The sequence below is a fragment of the Nerophis ophidion genome, linkage group LG11, assembly GCF_033978795.1.
Source record: "Nerophis ophidion isolate RoL-2023_Sa linkage group LG11, RoL_Noph_v1.0, whole genome shotgun sequence".
In the NCBI taxonomy this organism is placed as follows: Eukaryota; Metazoa; Chordata; class Actinopteri; order Syngnathiformes; family Syngnathidae; genus Nerophis; species Nerophis ophidion.
In genome coordinates this window covers 52248025-52268001 of record NC_084621.1, presented here as the reverse complement: position 1 = coordinate 52268001, position 19977 = coordinate 52248025, and the positions used below count along the sequence as shown (strand labels likewise).

The window sequence follows — 19977 nt, the reverse complement described above, 5'->3', positions numbered from 1 at the left end:
TTTGTTTTTTTGGGCACATTAATGTCACAGAACTCACCATTCGCCAGGGCTACAACAATTAGTCAACAAAATCGACAGCATCGATTATAGCAATTAATCCACCCCAAAAATATTCTTTACTTATTACTTAGTGAAAATTTAAATGATAGACTGCCACAAATGATAATGTTTGGACATATATTCCTTTAGGTAAATAATGGCAGCTAAATAACAATATCAGTACTGGATAGAAATACTTTATGCACTGAAATGACATGTTGTAAACATGACAGCTTGCACTTTAAATCTGTTGGCTTATTGTTTATTGTGATTCTTTGCTTTGTGCAACTATGTACAACTAATGGGCTCTCAGTAATTTGCTTATTTTGTTTACTATTCAATTTACAATAATACTGAAGGTTTTACAAATTAGGTAAAATCAAGTTGCGGACTGAAAGTTAAACTCAAACGTGATAAGCAATACATTTTAGACTAGCTGACAAATTGAGAAAATAATAGATCGCTATTAAAGTAGTCATTAATCGCGGCTATATTTCTGACAAGTGGTTTATAACTCCTTGATAACTTTATATGGTTGTAAATTTATTATCATTATTACATATGTATTTGTCTGCGATGAGGTGGCGGTATAGCTCAGTTAGTAGAGTGGCCGTGCCAGCAACTTGAGGGTTCTCGGTTCGATCCCCGCTTCCGCCATCTTAGTCACTGCCGTTGTGTTATTGGGTAAGACACTTTACCCACCTGCTCCCAGTGCCACCCACACTGGTTTAAATGGAACTTAGATATTGGGTTTCACTATGTAAAGCGCTGAGTCACTGGAGAAAAGCGCTATATAAATATAATTCACTTCACTTCACTTGTCCAGGGTGTAACCCGCCTTCCGCCCGATTGTAGCTGAGATAGGAACCAGCGCCCCCCGTGACCCCAAAGGGAATAAGTGGTAGAAAATGGATGGATAGCTGGATATGTACAGTATATGTGTATATTACAGATTGAATACAGAAATAAAATGAGTACTTATAGGAGAAGGGGTAAGATTAAATAAGATGTGCTTCTTCCTACTACTTTTTGGACGTCTTGAATTATGTGTGACAGCGTAAAAATGAACTGTATTATTGTTTAATTTTATTTCCATCTTCGCAATAAACAAACTATTACCACTTACACTTGACGGACCACTGTAACTTCTGTATTGCGATGTAAATTGCTACACAACATTTATCAATAAACACATGATGCATTTTCATGTACCATAACCAGAAAAAAGTCTGGTAAAAGCTGAGCCAGACCAATTTTAGGATAGTAGACCAGTGTTTTTCAATCTTTTCTGAGCAAAGGCACATTTTTTTCATTGAAAAAATCCAGAGGCACACCACCAGCAGAAAACATATAAAAATGTAACTCAGCAGCCGATATTGATAATAAAAAGTTGTTCTCGCCATTGTTGGATATGAATAAAAACCATGACCAACCATCCATCACGATAGCTCTTGTCTCAAAGTAGGTGTACTGTCACCACCTGTCACATCACGCTGTGACATATTTCAAAGTTTTTGGTGTTGTCCTGTGTGTAGTCTTTTACTTCTTGTCTAGCGCTCTTATTTTTGGAGGCTTTTCCCGTTTTATTGGTATTTTCCCGTAGCAGTTCCATGTCTTCCTTGAACACTGTTCCCCGCACCACCTTTGTTTTCGCAATCAAGACTGTTTAAGTTGTGCAGACGCTATCCTTCTTTGTGGGGACATTGTTGATGGTCATGTCATGTTCGGATGTACTTTGTAGACGCCGTCTGCTACACACAATGTAAGTCTTTGCTGTCGTCCAGCATTTTGTTTTTGTTTACTTTGCAGCCAGTTCAGTTTTAGTGTCATTTTGCATAGCCATCCCTAAGCTTCAGCGGCTTTTCTTAGCGGCACTCGCCTTTTGTTTATTTTTGGTTGAAGCGTTAGATACCTTTTTACTTTCACACTGCCTCGCACTGTCTTCTGCATATTGTGATCACAACAAACATCTACAAAGCATTTATCTACCTGCTGACACCTATTGATATGAAAAAGTATTACATGGTTACTCTGCCGAGCTCGAGACAGTGCAGACACATTTGCGGATTATAATTACTGGTTTGCAAAAAATATTTATAATCCAATTAGGTGAAATTACATAATCTCCAACGTCACACCAGACTGCATTTCACTGTGGTTGAAAAACACTGTAGTAGATGACAATTCAAACCACATGTACTTAAAGGGGAACATTATCACAATTTCACAAGGGTTAAAAAAATAAAAATCAGTTCCCAGTGGCTTGTTGTATTTTTTGAAGTTTTTTTCAAAATTTTCTTGGTCCCGGAATATCCCTAAAAAAAGCTTTAAAGTGCGTGATTTTCGCTATTTGCGATGCAACTATCCATTTCCCTGTGACGTCATACAGTGCTGCCAATGTAAACAAACAATGGCCAATAGCACAGCAAGATATAGCGACATTAGCTCGGATTCAGACTCGGATTTCAGCAGCCTAAGCGATTCAACAGATTACGCATGTATTGAAACGGATGGTTGGAGTATGAAAGTATTGAAGAAGAAACTGAAGCTATTGAGCGAATAGCTATTGACGCTATTCATAGCCATAGCATGGCCGAATAGCTGCGTTAGCATCGCCGGTAAAATGTGCGGACCAAACGATCAGGAGTTTCCCATCTCGTGACAATGGAGCAACTTAAATCCGCCGATTGGTAAGCGTTTTTTTCGCATTAAATGTGGGCGGAAGGAAACGTAATATAGTTGCAAATGCATCTGCAGGTTATCCATACATCTCTGTGCCATGTCTGCTTTAGCACCGCCGGTAACTAGCATGTTAGCATCGATTAGCGTAGCATGTTAGCATCGATTAGCTGGCAGTCACGCCGCAACCAAATATGTCTGATTAGCACATAAGTCAACATCAACAAAATCCACCTTTGTGATTTTGTTGACTTTATCGTTGCAAATGCATCTGCAGGTTATCCATATATCTGTGCCATGTCTGTCATCGCCGTAAAATGTGGAGACACTCTGGCACATTCAATGGGGATCTGGCGGAAGACCCTTTCGCATCTTCGGGCCAGTGGTGCAACTTGAATCCCTCCTTGTTAGTGTTGTTACACCCTCCGACAACACACCGACGAGGCATGATGTCTCCAAAGTTCCAAAAAAAAGTCGAAAAAACGGAAAATAACAGAGCTGAGACCCAATGTTTGCAATGTGTTGAAAATGAAAATGGCGGCTGTATTACCTCGGAGACGTCACGTTCTGACGTCATCGCAAAAAGAGCGATAAACAGAAAGGCGTTTATTTCGCCAAAATTCACCCATTTAGAGTTCGGAAATCGGTTAAAAAAATATATGGTCTTTTTTCTCCACCCTCAATGTATATATTGACGCTTACATAGGTCTGGTGATAATGTTCCCCATTAAACTGTAGGGGAAAAAAAACAACACAACACTGTCTAAAACTAGCATGTCATGAATAATTTCATATAGCAATACACTAATACGACACACCTGGCCGATCCAATGGTGCAAGTATTATTTTATTATACTACATTTACACTTACTCAGCAGCATAATAATGCACATGTTTGTATGTATGCAATACAAATATTTAAATTTGTCAAGTAAACTAAAACAGAAATTGTATTTTTAACAAGTTGCAGTTTCAGTTATGGTAAATGGTCTTCACAGGAAACACATGAATACATTTTATGAAACAATCTTACGATGTACTGTAGATAAATATTAGTGTTGCTTCAAAATTCAACTCTCTCTGGAAACATAATGCAACTTGTGCAGAGCAAAATTTATGTCACAGTAAATTTGTTAGACACAACCAATTGAGCGTAAATGCTCACCATCATACACGCGTTAAATGTCATCCATAAGATTAGACGCAGTGAAGACCCCCAAGGGAGACAGGAGGAGCATTTAGGTCAACGCAGTAGCAGCAAATACGAAGTGTAGCACTGTGCCAATAACACCCCTAGAATTATCCTCTCAGCAGAGGTCTCGCGCTGTCCTCCCTCTCCGTCTCAAGAAAATAAAAAAAATCAATGGTGTGTGTGAGACTTCCAGCGAGAGAAAAGAGACACCACCTGCATGCAATAAACGACCATCTCCGTGTTTCTGACGAATGAACTAAATCAAGAATGCAACACTTTTTTTTTCCCCATTTAAAACATTTCAGTCGGTTAATTTTTCTTTCAACGTTTGCAAGATGTGGTTCAAAGCGAAGTGATGTTCTTATGACAGACATATTTCAGAAGCGCCACAGTGGATTAAATACTAAGCAGACAAAGGTGAAACTGAAACCAATCTTCTTATTGCACCATAGTAATCCAAGGGATTTCTTTCAAAGATTTAATATATTCCAGCATTGGATCTCACTTGCAAAATTAAAGGGGGAATAATAAGAGAGAAATATTGGAAACACAGCATGATGCAGTCAGGATGGAAACCAAATTTGGTTCTTTTACAGCAGGGGTGTCAAACTCAAATACAGAGTGGGCCAAAATTTAAAACCAAACAAAGCTGCGGGCCGAGGTTGAACAAATTAACCTTTTAATAGGGACCCAAACAAGTTTTGCATTGAATATTGAACAAGCAAGGCTTATATAACTTTATAGTGACATGCACAATCGAGTTTCAAATAACAATAATAATCAAAAAATATGAATGGCATATCAAAATTTAAATAAAAATTGAATACCTCTTTTCGGTGGCAGGGTTGAGGTGGACGGGGTTTGGTCATAGCGGGGGTTGTATATTGTAGCTTCCCGGAATAGTTAGTGCTGCAATGGTTTCTGGGTATTTGTTCTGTTGTGTTTATGTTGTGTTACGGTGCGGATGTTCTCCCGAAATGTGTTTGTCATTCTTGTTTGGTGTGGGTTCACAGTGTGGAACATATTTGTAACAGTGTTAAAGTTGTTTATACGGCCACCCTCAGTGTGACCTGTATGGCTGTTGACCAAGTATGCTTTGCATTCATTTGAGTGAGTGTATTAGCCGCATATATATTATGTAACAGGGACGGCACGCTGTTTGTATGGAGGAAAAGTGGAAGTGGCGACAGGTTGTAGAGAACGCCAAAGGCAATGCCCTTAAAGCCCACCCCCAATATTGTTGTCCGGGATGAAATTTGGGAGGGGCACTGTACTTTGGGAGTCTTCCGGGAAAATCGGGAGGGTTGGCAAGTAAGAGTATTAGCGGTGAATGCGATGTTACAGCGGCTGGCCAGCTCTAATGTTAATTTGATATTGCCTCAAAGGCCAAATTAAATTACACGGTGGGCCAAATTTGGCCCGCGGGCCAGAGTTTGACACCCATGTTTTACAGGCACCGACCAAATTTCATTCACGTAAAAAAATATCAATACCTTTTTGTTGCAGAGTAAATGCCGGCTCAAACACTTGGCGGGGAAATAATCACTTAATTTTCAATGCCAACAAAACAAGTGTGACAGGTAGAAAAAGCTCAAATCAACAGTAAGACTAGATTAAAAAAAAAATGCAGAAGCTTAATGCTGATTTACATTGCCTGCACCATATACTTGCTACTGATTAGAATTAGCGATTTTACACGGTGATTTCAACACCTACACATTTTGTAATGAAAAATACAACTAAGATGCCTGTTAAAATCCAATGAATAAGTGTAATTTGTGCAGTATAACCAATTTGTAGGGCGTAACATAAGACTAGATTGGCACATTTAAATTAATGGTTACTACTACTTCCTAGCTCGGCAACACACAGTAGCCTATACAAAACTCAGCTCCAAGGATGTACCACTTACCATTAATTAATAGCTCTTTGAGAGTGTCAGAATGGACTTCTACTGGTGCTGATTGGTTGGATCATCAACAGCTCAAACATTTGCATGGAATTTTTGTTAGGCTTCTACGTGTGGAGAGCAGTATCCCACTTTAATCCGGTGAGAATCCAAATAAAAGTGCTGATAAAAATTTAGATTTGTTTGATATTCATTTAGTCCAGGAGTCGGCAACCCAAAACATTAGAAGAACCATAATGGACCAAAAATACAAAAAACAAATCTGTCTGAAGCCACAAAAAATGAAAAGCCATATATAAGTCTTGTAATGAAGACAACACATGACGTAAATGTCTGTATTAGCTATAATAGCCTACTATCAAAATGACTTTGTGTCGCAGACTTAAGCAAATTTTCGTTGACAGAAATGTTGAAATTTAATATTTTTTTCTCACATTTTGACAACATTAGAAACCATTGGTAAATCAGAGGCTACTCAGAAGGTGGGATAACTCCTGGAAATAACTGGCTTTTATTGGCCAAAGGTATAGATGTGTGTGTCCAAGTTAAAGCAAACAGCAGGCTGTCCGCTTTTAATAGATTTATTCTAATCTTTGGCAATCGAGGTAATGTTTGCTGTGGTCTGGAACAACATGACACACAACACAATCTGAAATGTAGCCAATATTACGTACAGATAATGTGTCATGAGACATGCAAAACAAAATTATATACAAAGAGGATACAAGTAAAGTATATTAAATTAGCTCAACTATACCTACAAATGATGCATAATGATGCAATATGTGCATACAGCTAGCCTGACTAGCATGTTAGCAATGATTAGCTTGCAGTCATGCACTGACCAAATATGCCTGAGTAGCACACCACACAACTCAATAACACCGACAAAGAGGCCTTTTGTGCGTTCACGCACAGTATAAAATGTTTGGTGGACAAAATGATACAAATAATGTGTGGAATATTTTACACGTAAACAAACTGTTGCGTCACAGTCCACACTATGGTGAGTTCAAGAACTGCCAAAATTAGTAGGACAAAACGATATTTACCAAATACTCTCATCAGTGAAGCATACACACAAACATATTAAACAGGGGCTTTCTAACAATTGGGAAAATTTGTGTCATTTTTGTGCTCGAACAAAAAACATACTAAAATAATATATCTTTTTTGCCCCATCTTTTTCATTTTCAATAATTAAAAAAAAATGCCACCAGGACGGCACTAAAGAGCCGTACACAGCTCGAGAGCCACCTGTTGCTGACCCCTTTAGTCCCAGTTGAGAAGACTCCAACCGGATCCATATTTATTATAATGGAGTAAATCAATATGCTTTTATGATATTTATTTTAACAAGTCAGGTGGAAACATTTTGGAGCGCTCTTCCTTGGTGGAGATCTACACCATAAACCAACCTGCACTGTAAAGATGGACATTCTGGTATTATTGGAATGTTCATATGAACCATTCAATAAATACTTGACTGCTCTTCTTCACCATATGGACATAAAATAATGTTGTATATCAGACTTTTAATGTCTGTATATGAGGTCACCGATTGGTTGTGTGTCAGTTTATGCGTCCTGTGATTGACCGGCATGTAGAAGTTAGCTGGGATAGGCTCCAGCGATAAAAAAAAATGGACGGAATGAGACTGACTAACATACGGTGCATATTAACGTTTGTTGGGAAGCACATCTACAGAGAATGTGACGTTAAAATACAAAACGAGGATCAGAGTGAGAGGGTCCAATGACACGTGGAAGAAAATGGTTGAGGGAAAATATAAAGAGCTCAGAAGATAAGCCTAAAAGTTGTTTGGACTCTACTTACTCCGTCCTATTGGACGCTTTTTTCACAGCTCTAACTGTAAATCTTCTCAACCCAAGTGCATACTTCCCAATATCAGAAAATTTTTTCACCCACATTTGTATGACATATATCAATGTTTTGCACAAATAAATGCACCTTCAACTTCAACTTCCCCTTAAAATACATACAACGATAAAATAACTACATTAATAGCTAAGTTTTTGTACTTCCAACTTTTCATATGAATTGGATTTCAACAATTTTTTGTCAAAATGTTGCCATGGTTTTCGTAGGCCCTCTTGTCCAGCCAAATATTAGACGTAACAAACTAACCTATGTTCTTTGCCTGCGCATGATTCCACTGAATTGAGTTCCCAAATAAAATAATCCCATGTGTTAGTGACAATCTTTGTACGTTTTTTATTGAATACCATTGAAAAATACGCCACCATAGGGCAAATAAAGTTGTGACTACCAGCACTTTGATAAAGAAGGTGAGAAACACTATTGAATTTAGGAAATAACCCGTAGCAAAGTATGAATGTGGCGTCTGCATGGCTCATCTCTTCCTTCTTTCCTGTCCGCGTAATAGAAGTCATCAATTAAAAGTGATGATAAATGTCATGTTTCTGGTATTTTGTTTTATTTCTTGTCCAGCGCTCTTATTTTTTTTCCATTTTCTGTTTGCCACTACTTCTCCTGTCTGCCAATCAGGATGCACTTCATGGCAATTGAGGAGTCTCTGGCAATTGTGCGATGAACCTTCATGCAGCATAGCTTTTCCAACAATCTGTTTTGCCTTTATGTGCGCTTCACTACTACACTATTTTAATACATGCTTTTTACCTGCACTTAGCTTGCCGTTTCTGCATTCTGGGGTCAAGACCAACAAGACCGTAACACATTCTAAGCTCTGCTTCACAGTAACATACCAGTTAAATGTTCATTGTTTTATACTGCATGTAATGCTACAGTTACTAAACAATGATTTTGGTAGTAATACGTTTTGGTATCCTGTGATATATCCTTGAATTTACATATTTTAATGGGAAAAAATGCCACGGCTTTTAACATTTTGGAACAGGTTACTCACCAACATTTAGGTACTACTGCGTTGTGTAAAGAAACATATTGAAAGTGATCAACATAAAGTGTTTTAAACACATTGTGCTTCACCACATTTCACCAGATTCTACTAAATGTTAAGCCTAAATCAAACATTTTCAAGTATAAAAATGGATAAATAAACTAAAAATATCAATACTACATAAGTATTGGCCACAAGAGGAGACCGATCCAGCCAGCGCTTTTTTCAGTATCGAGGCCACTGATTGGCTAAAACTCATACATCATTACTATAGTGGATGAAAAAGGTGACTAAAGGGTGTTATTTCATGTCTAGAGGGCTTTCATAATGTTGAAAAGTGTATTCAGAAGTTTGAAAAAAGTATTTTATGCTCTAACTAAGAAAACTATTATATTTATATAGAATATATGTGTGGCTATACGTTCAGTCAGGAAAAAACACAAGAGGCTATATCCTTCCTATACAAGCCTGTTACTCAGCTGCTCCCCCAACGAGCATGATGAGATAGCCTCTTGTGTTTTTTCCTGACCTAATGTATATTCCGCTCTACCCTGGTATTGAGCACTGTATAACGGATAAACCACAGAAACCTTGACTATGTGTGTGTGTGTGTGTCTATGTATACACATATATATATATATATATATATATATATATATATATATATATATATATATATATATATAATATATATATATATATACATATAGGTATGTATGTATATGTACACACATCTATACATACATATTTACATACACACTATATATACGTATGTATATATATATATATATATACATAAATATATATCCATACATACATACATATATATATATATATCTCTATATATACACATATATGTATATATCTATATATATATATATCTATCTATATATATATCTATATATATATATATATATATATATATAAATATATATATATGTATATATATATATATAGATATTTATATATACATATATACAGTACATTTACACTATATGTATATATATATCATTTATGTGCGTATATATATTCACACATACATACATATATATTGTCTGTATATATATATATATGTATATATATACATACACACTTTATATATATATATATACAAACTATATATATTAATATATATATATATATGTATATGTAGGTATATATAATGTATATATATATATATATACATACATATATATGTAGGTGTGGGAAAAATCACAAGACTACTTCATCTCTACAGAACCGTTTCATGAGGGGTTCCCTCAATCATCAGGAGATTTACATGGAAGCATTCACATACAATGGTTTATATAGAGCACAGAGTGGGTGTGTACAGGCAGGCGTAGGGGCGTGGTGATTGGCTCATGTGTTACCTAGGAGGTGTTTCCGTCTGTGGCGGCATGTTGAAATGATTTCACTGCGCTTGTTGAGGGATGATAGATCTGGATGATATATATAATAAACATCGATGTTGTCATCTAGCAAAGCTGAATCCGACCAAGCAACTCCCCCGTACCAGAAAGCTCTTGATGAAAGCGGATACAACTTCACCCTCACCTATGAACCCTCTCCAGGAAACCAACCAAAAAAGAGCAGAAAACGAAACAACATCATCTGGTACAACCCGCCATTCAGCAAAAACGTCTCAACCAATATCGGCCACAAGTTCCTCACTCTGATCGACAAACACTATCCCAAAGGCAACACCCTAAGAAAAATATTCAACAAGAACAACATTAAATTGAGCTACAGCTGTATGAATAACATACAACAAATAATTTCAAACCACAACAAAGCAATTGCCAAAGGACTGCCTACCCCCAGACTAAACGACTCTGAAACCAATAAGGAATGTAACTGTCGCAAGAAACCTGATTGCCCTCTCAACGGAGGGTGCTTACAGACATCAGTCTTTTACCAAGCAAAGGTAACACGCAAGGACATTAACACATCCGACACGTACGTAGGATTAACCGAAGGAGTGTTCAAAACAAGATGGAATAATCACAACGCCTCCTTTAGAAACCAGACTTTGCGGAATTCTACAGAACTCAGCAAACACATTTGGAACCTCAAAGACAATAATGTTGAATATTCAATAACATGGCAAATTCTTGTACCCAGCACACCTTACAACAGTGGTAATAAAAGATGCAACCTATGCTTAAAAGAGAAACTGTTCATTATATATCATCCAGATCTATCATCCCTCAACAAGCGCAATGAAATCATTTCAACATGCCGCCACAGACGGAAACACCTCCTAGGTAACACATGAGCCAATCACCACGCCCCTACGTCTGCCTGTACACACCCACTCTGTGCCCTATATAAACCATTGTATGTGAATGCTTCCATTAAAATCTCCTGATGATTGAGGGAACCCCTCATGAAACAGTTCTGTAGAGATGATGTAGTCTTGTGATTTTTCCCACACCTACATATTGCGCTCTACCACGGTATCGAGCACTATTCTCTGGATAATCCAATCAAGACATATATATATATACATATATATGTGTGTGTGTGTGTGTATATTCTATCTATCGTACTTCGTTTATCACGGCCACGTCTGTAACCAATTAACAGTGATGAACGAGGGAAGACTGCAATCTCAATAATCCCAGTATCAAGATAAATGAGTGGAAGTTTACAACTAGCATTTTAGCAAAAGTCTCCCCAGTAGAACCACAAATCCACACACAGAGGAAACAATGCTGAAAAAAGTTTGGTAGGAAAGACAGACTTTTAATACAACCACAAGCTGTCGGTTTTGTCTGCCAAAATATTCATGTCTGTGTGTCTACTTTTAATACAGTCATGTTTTCAGAACTCAGAAGACAAAAAAAATGAGACTTAAACTTTATGATTTGGTTCAGCAATGGATGGACGTAGTCCAGTATTCTGTGGTTATGGTTTGAATGAAGTCTCCAGGAAATTACTCTGAGTCAACATGTTGAAGATGAAAAACTATACTTTTTTTTTTTGTCCGTGCATATAGTTTATTCACCAAGTCAAACCAAATCCATATGGTTATTATGACATAATTCAAAGAGAAAGACAAATACATGTTGTTTTTGATACTTTTTAGGGCTGGGGTTCAAAAATCGGATTCAGGAGGAACAGTGTAGTTTTCGTCCTGGTCGTGGAACTGCGGACCAACTTTAATCACTCGGCAGGGTCCTTCAGGGTGCATGGGAGTTTGCCCAACCAGTCTACATGTGCTTTGTGGACTTGGAGAAGGCATTCGACCGTGTCCCTCGGGAAGTCCTGTGGGGAGTGCTCAGAGAGTATGAGGTATCGGGCTGTCTTCTTATGGCGGTCCGCTCCCTGTATGATCAGTGTCAGAGCTTGGTCCGCATTGCCGGCAGTAAGTCGGACACGTTTCCAGTGAGGGTTGGACTCCACCAAGGCTGTCCTTTGTCACCGATTCTGTTCATAACTTTTATGGACAGAATTTCTATGCGCAGTCAAGGCGTTGAGGGGATTCGGTTTGGTGGCTGCAGGATTACGTATCTGCTTTTTGCAGATGATGTTGTCCTGATGGCTTCATCTGGCCGGAATCTTCAGCTCTTACTGGATCGCTTCGCAGCCGAGTGTGAAGCGACTCGGATGACAATCAGCACCGCCAAGTCCGAGTCCATGGTTCTCGCCCGGAAAAGGGTGGATTGCCATCTCCGGGTTGGGGAGGAGACCCTGCCCCAAGTGGAGGAGTTCAAGTACCTAGGAGTCTTGTTCACAAGTGTGGAAAGAGTGGATCATGAGATCGACAGGCGGATCGGTGCGGCGTCTTCAGTAATGCGGACACTGTATCGATCCATTGTGGTGAAGAAGGAGCTGAGCCAAAAGGCAAAGCTCTTAATTTATCTCTTGATCTACGTTCCCATCCTCACCTATGGTCATGAGCTTTGTTAAAACGGAAAAGACAAGATCACGGGTACAAGCGGCCGAAATGAGTTTCCTCCGCCGGGTGGCGGGGCTCTCCCTTAGACACGTTGGGAAGACTATGTCTCCCCCGGCTGGCCTGGAAACGCCTCGGGATCCCCCGGGAGGAGCTAGACGAAGTGACTGGGGAGAGGGAAGTCTGGGTTTCCCTGCTTAGGCTGCTGCCCCCGCGACCTGACCTCGGATAAGTGGAAGAAGATGGATGGGTTCAAACATACTGTATATCAGCTGGTGGTGTAACTCATGTTTGTTTGATGTGTCCTAAATAAATTAAAGACAGTGACACTCCGATACCAACAACAGGAAGTTCATACTCATGTTATCAAGTCCGAATATTGTTTGTTACATAATACTGGTGTTGGGCAACAATAATTAGATTGCATGCTCCCACGCTGGGCATTTTGTCATGCTAATAAAATTATAAACAGAGAATGAAGGAAATAACCTGTCTTGCAAACACCAAAAATATGAAAGTCAGTTCTTAAATCACCTAAATTCTGTAGATGGTGGTATAATGCAGTTTTTCTTAATTATAGGGCCCATTGTTGGCCCGCAAGCGCTCCCCAGATGGCCGCCAAAAAATCTCTGTCTCAGCTGTACTTTTTAAGGGCTGTGGAGGTTATCAGCTGTAAGACACTTTTCCACCACTTCTGGCAGTTATGACAATCTCAATTCTGGAACTGAAGTTATAGACAAGTTTTTTAAGCTCAAATATGACTTGATTGGTGAAGCTGTATTTCTATTTGCACTTAAATTTTATTGACAGTTTAGTTTTGAAGCCTATTATTTATTAATTAAAAGCCCACTGAAATGAAATTTTCTTATTTAAACGGGGACAGCAGGTCCATTTTATGTGTCATACTTGATCATTTTGCGATATTGCCATATTTTTGCTGAAAGGATTTAGTAGAGAACATCCACGATAAAGTTCGCAACTTTCGGTGCTGAGAAAAAAGCCCTGCCTTTACCGGAAGTCGCAGACGATGATGTCACATGTTTGATGGCTCCTCACATATTCACATTGTTTTTTGTTAAACCTTGGCGAGAATGAGGACTCAGGTGCAAAAGGGGGACAATTGACACAGGCTTTATTTAACAGTTTTCTTTGAAATCTCTTTGAACCGAGTGATTAAAGCAAAGCGGCTACGGAATCTATGATAACCAAAGACATAGGCAAAATGCAATAAACAGAAAATCACTCCATTAGGGAGGAAAAAGGCAATAGCAAAATTACACACAAATTTTCTAACAAAAGAACAACAATCTATGATTAGCTAAAAAAAAAAGGTAAATCACTCACGCAGAGGAGACAAAAAACTTTTAACAGAAAGTGCGCTATGAAAAGCTGAGAAAACTACAAACTAAAGCGCTCCAAGAGGAGGGGAAAAAAAGAAGGCAAAGCACTGAAATTACACACAAAATTTTTGACCAAAAACTTTAACAAACAAAATCACTCTTTCTCAGAGGAAACAAAGAAATCAATAAATAAGGCAAGGCAATACTTAGCAAAACTTGGTTCAAGGCTGTGGACAAGGCTGGAGGCACGTAGCGAGACGATATACTCTGGCACAAGACAAAAGGAAGACCAGACATTTATACACATGAGGGAGGGTGACACAGGTGGGCACAATCAGGCAATCAGGAGAGACATCAGACCAGTGAAACAGGAGGAAGATCAAGTGACCTGAAACGAGAGGGAGAGTTAACCTTTCAAAATAAAACAGGAAATGACAAGACAACATGAAACCAAACAAAACCCAGACAATACTTCACCCAGGTGTGACAGTTTTTAATGGGAGCCTCCAACAAAAAGAGCTATTCGGACCGTGAAAACGACAATTTCCCCATTAATTTGAGCGAGGATAAAAGATTTGTTTGTGGATATTGATAGCGACGGATTAGAAAAAAAATCAAATAAAAATAAAAAACGAGTTAAAAAAAACGCAATTGCATTGGGACGGCTTCCGATGTTTTTAAACACATTTACTAGGATAATTCTGGGAAATCCCTTATCTTTCTATTGTGTTGCTAGTGTTTTAGTGAGTTAAATAATACCTGTTAGTCGGAAGGGTGTCTCCACGGGTGTCTTGACACCACTGTCTCAGGGGAGTCGGCGGCAGCTATGGACCACACAAGCTCAGCTTTTCTCCGGTAAGAACTGACTTTTTAACCACAATTTTCTCACCGAAACCTGCTGGTTGACATTCGGTTGGGATCCATGTCTGCTTGACCGCGCTCTGATCCATTGGAAAGTTTCAGCTCCGGGAATTTTAAACAAGGAATCACCGTGTGTTTGTGTAGCTAAAGTCTAAATCTTCCCAACTCCATCTTTCTACTGTGACTCCTCCAATATTAATTGAACAAATTGCAAAAGATTCAGCAACACAGATCTCCAAAATACTGTGTAATTATGCCGTTAAAGCAGACGACATTTAGCTGTCCTAAAAACCCTTGACGTCTTGCGTACACATCATCGTTAGGCGACGTTTTCAAGACGGAACTCCCGGGAAATTTAAAATTGTAATTTAGAAAACTAAAAAAGCCGTATTGGCATTTGTTGCAATGTTAATATTTCATCATTGATATATAAACTATCAGCCTGTGTGGTGGGTAGTAGTTTCAGTATGCCTTTAAGTTTATTTCAACAAAACATGATTATATGTAAATGCATTTTTCATCCGTTATTTATGAGCCTCTTCTTATGCAATATATTGGGTTAGTACTTATTTTTCTAATCAGCCTGACCTACTGTATGCTTGGTTTTATCTGTTAAACAAATAACCATCTTCATCATTAATACATGTTTTCATATCATTTGACAAGGTTGTAAAGTGTTAGTTCAATGTAATTATTGAAAATGTTCAAAACGAAGAGTAAGATTACTAATTCAGTGTTGTTATTTGAATGGTCCCCAGGTGCTACTGTAGTATAATGTATGTTTGCAGCTGTAAAACAACAAGAAAACAATCCTTTTTGTGCTTTGTTTATAACGTTTGAAAAAAAAAAACAATGAAGCAACTCTCTTTCTTTATTGTTTGGACCTTGGTCAGCTATGCCAGTTCTACACAAGGGCCCAATGAGACAAACAACTCATAATATGATTTGAGCTTGAGAAGATGTTATAATTCTGAGATCACGTCTGTGGCAGACCCAATTTCTGACACACCACAAAATAATTTAAGCATTAATGTCATCTGGAGCTGACACCTCCCCAGCTTTACTGTTGCACCCTCTCTTCTAATTTAGTCCGCTCATCTCCTGCACATGCTCAACTCCTGTCCTTACTTCTTTCAACATTTTCCGCCGAGGTAGTTATATTCTTATCCCAGTTTGTTTACGAGTAGGCAGAATTATGCAAACATTTAATTCTAAGTAAATTAATTCAATAATTGACCTAATTTGTTTGTAAATAATGCATGAAGCGTATGGTATACTCATACTCGACAATCCTTGCTATGCTCACTCTAGGCCGAGGGTCAGCAACCCATGGCTCTAGAGCCACATGCGGCTCTGTAGCGGCACCCTGGTGGCTCCATGGAGTTTTTTTTTTTTAAATGTATGGAAATGAAAACAAAAAATGGGGTGAAAAATATATTTTTTGTTTGTTTGTTTGGTTTCTGTAGAAGGTCAAACATGACACAAGCCTCCCTAATTGTTAGAGCCATATTGTGAAAGTCCAATCCATAGTGGATCTAACATAACCGTGAGAATCCAGTCCAAAGTGGATCCAATATAGTAGCGAGAGTCCCGTCCAAAGTGGAGCCAGCAGCAAACCATCCCAAGCGAAGGCGGATCAGCAACCGATACACAACCGATACATAGGCGAGCGGTCCATCCTGGGTCCTGACTCTGGACGAGTGGTCCATCCTGGGTCTCGACTCTGGACAGCCAGTACTTCATCCAAGTTGAAAAACTTATTGGGGTGTTACCATTTAGTGGTCAATTGTACAGAATATGTACTGAACTCTGCAATCTACTAATAAAAGTATCAATCAATCAATCAATCAATCAATGGCCACCGGACCGAACCCCCTCAACACCCCTCCTATATATATATATATATATATATATATATATATATATATATATATATATATATATATATATATATATATATATATATATATATATATATATATATATATATATATATATTAGGGACGGCGTGGCGCAGTGGTAGAGTGGCCGTGCGCAACCCGAGGGTCCCTGGTTCAAATCCCACCTAGTACCAACCTCATCACGTCCGTTGTGTCCTGAGCAAGACACTTCACCCTTGCTCCTGATGGGTGCTGGTTGGCGCCTTGCATGGCAGCTCCCTCCATCAGTGTGTGAATGGGTAAATGTGGAAGTAATGTCAAAGCGCTTTGAGTACCTTGAAGGTAGAAAAGCGCTATACAAGTACAACCCATTTATCATTTATCATTTATATATATATATATATATATATATATATATATATATACATATATATATATAAATATAGATAGATAGATAGATAGATAGGTGTGTGTTTGTGCGGGTGTTTATTCTTGTCTTTTACCTGCTACATGGTTTACCTGTGTACATTTATCCATAATTGTGTATTTAGTATTTACTAATAGTTGTATTTTTCTTAAAGCACAGACCAGGAGTGGAAACCATACATCATGAATAAATTAATATAATGTCAATAAAGCTTTTTTTATTAGATTCTAACCTAATCCTTTATTAGGGCAGACTATATGTAGTATGGTAAACTATAAATTGTTCTTTGAGTTCAACAAGAAAAGCCCATTGTATTTTATGCCCTTTAATTTTTTGTATTTGAACCTCTTAAAATCATTCTTTGAGTGGAGTGGAAAGCATATGTGTATTGTGTTGTAAAATGTTATGTTAAAATAAAGTCAATATTGACATTTTTAGTAGTTCTCTTTATTTGGAAAAATATTGAAATACATTTGATTGGTTTTGGGACAACCCTAATATATATATATATATATATATATATATATATATATATATATATATATGATTTGATCATTCGTTGCTGACCTGCTTCTACCGAATCTTAAATCTTTCAATGCCTAATAGTCCATTAGCATTGCTGGGAGGTGATGCTCAGATATGTTTGTAACTATTCATTTTAATTTTATTGACATATGCAGCTTTTATTCGTTCATGTTTAGATGTCTCCCTTACCTCGCTTTACCTGTCTTCATTGAATAGCTGCCTCCATCACTTCATCCCCTTCCTCTTTTTTTTATTTTCTAGGCAGGGTAATCCCTCATGTAGCTAATGTGCCGTGACATTTCATGCTACAATAGGATTTGTGAGACGCGGCGTATTCTCATGGTGCCGGGGTTTGGCTGATAACCTCGCTGTCTGGCTGATTCTGGACTGCAGGAACTCTTGAACTCGTCTTTATCTCATGCCGGGAATCTGATTTTTAAATTTTTGAAACGCAAAACCCAATCACGATGGGTCAGTGGGTGATCTATTAGCGGTTATTGGTAAACCACAGTAACCGCGTGCTGTCATGCAGCAGGTCTGGTTTCCAGAAAACTGTAATTATTAACTCTGATTTATAGATTTAGCTTGGCACCGACTTCCGTGACAGATTAATGATTTTCTCGAGTGAACGGTCGAGGGGGCTGCCAATAAAAATCATTGTGCTTAATGAGTGGTGCATATTTGAATCATACGGTGTGCTATTGCCTTGTGCGAGTGTGTGACTAAGCAGTTTGGCAGAGTGGAAAAGAAGGTAAATGTTCCTGACACCAAAAGTATTGGTTCATAATGCTTGCAAAAAAAAGCACTTTAAAACATTGTCACCAAACCCACTGTGCACGCCTGAAATGTAATCTTTAAGAAACGCACTCATGGTGTTATATTGTGGACAGACAGCTTGTCAGATTAGTATTTCACTAACCATTTAGGCCACTACTGTATATCACTTTCCGCCAAGGAATTGTGGCATATGAAAGAGATATGATGCAGATAACACCTGAGAAGTTGAAGGCTCTGGTGCATATCTCACAATTGGGCTGATGTGTGAGGATTAGACGTGGGGGCGGCAAATGTGTTCAACGGCCTCGTGCTCAGATTTGACAGCGGCTACCTGGACAAGAGAAGAAAGTGTTTCACATGCATTTGATTTGATTTGTACTTATTTACTGTAATAAGAAAATGTTTATCAATAAAAAAGTAAATGAGGAAGTAACGGATTATTCTGAAAATATTTCAAATTCAAATATATTTTGCAGCTTATGTAAAAAAAAATATTGTTAATATATTATATAAATACAGGTGGCGACTTCTCTAGGGCAGTGGTTCTCAACCTTTTTTCAGTAATGTAAAGTACCCCCTGTGAACATTTTTTTAATTCAAGTACCCCCTTATCAGAGCAAAGCATTTTTGGTTGAAAAAAAGAGATAAAGAAGTAAAATACAGCACTATGTCATCAGTTTCTGATTTATTAAATTGTATCGCGGTGCAAAATATTGCTCATTCGTAGTGGTATTTCTTGAACTATTTGGAAAAAAAGATATAAAAATAACTTAAAACTTGTGAAAAAATAAAGAAGTGATTCAATTATTAATACAGATTTCTACACATAGAAGTGAAGTGAAGTGAAGTGAAGTGAATTGTGAAGTGAATTATATTTATATAGCGCTTTTCTCTAGTGACTCAAAGCGCTTTACATAGTGAAACCCAATATCTAATTTTTACATTTAAACCAGTGTGGGTGCCACTGGGAGCAGGTGGGTAAAGTGTCTTGCCTAATGACACAACGGCAGTGACTAGGATGGTGGAAGCGGGGATCGAACCTGCAACCCTCAAGTTGCTGGCACGGCCGCTCTACCAACCGAGCTAAAAGTACCCTCTTTGGGGATTGTAATAGAGATCCATCTGGATTCATGAACTTAATTCTAAACATTTCTTCACAAAAAAAGAAATATTTAACATCAATATTTATGGAACGTGTCCACAAAAATCTAGCTTTGTTGCCTTTTTTTTCACACTTTATGAACTTACATTCATATTTTGTTGAAGTATTATTCAATAAATATATTCATAAAGGATTTTTGAATTGTTGCTATTTTTTAATAAATATATTTATAAAGGATTTTTGAATTGTTGCTATTTTTAGAATATTTAAAAAAAAATCTCACGTACCCCAATTTGAGTGACGGCGTGGCGCAGTTGGGAGAGTGGCCGTGCCAGTAATCTGAGGGTAACTAGTTCAATCCCCACCTTCGACCATCCTAGCCACGTCCGTTGAGTCCTTGGGCAAGACACTTCACCCTTGCTACTGATGGGTCGTGGTTAGTGCCT

The 19977-nt window shown here is 38.0% G+C and overlaps 1 protein-coding gene across 2 annotated transcripts in view; it reads left to right on the top strand.

Annotated features, from left to right (window-relative positions):
* Positions 1-19977, top strand: part of LOC133562234 (RNA-binding motif, single-stranded-interacting protein 3-like) — a 489591-nt gene that overhangs the window by 77368 nt on the left and 392246 nt on the right. The window contains exon 1 of one of the 2 annotated variants that reach the window (XM_061916236.1): positions 13843-14814. The exons of the other annotated variant lie outside the window; for it this stretch is intronic. The gene's annotated coding sequence lies outside the window, so the exon portion shown is untranslated. Of the gene's footprint in view, positions 1-13842; positions 14815-19977 lie in introns of those variants that run through there. 2 annotated transcript variants of the gene reach the window in all.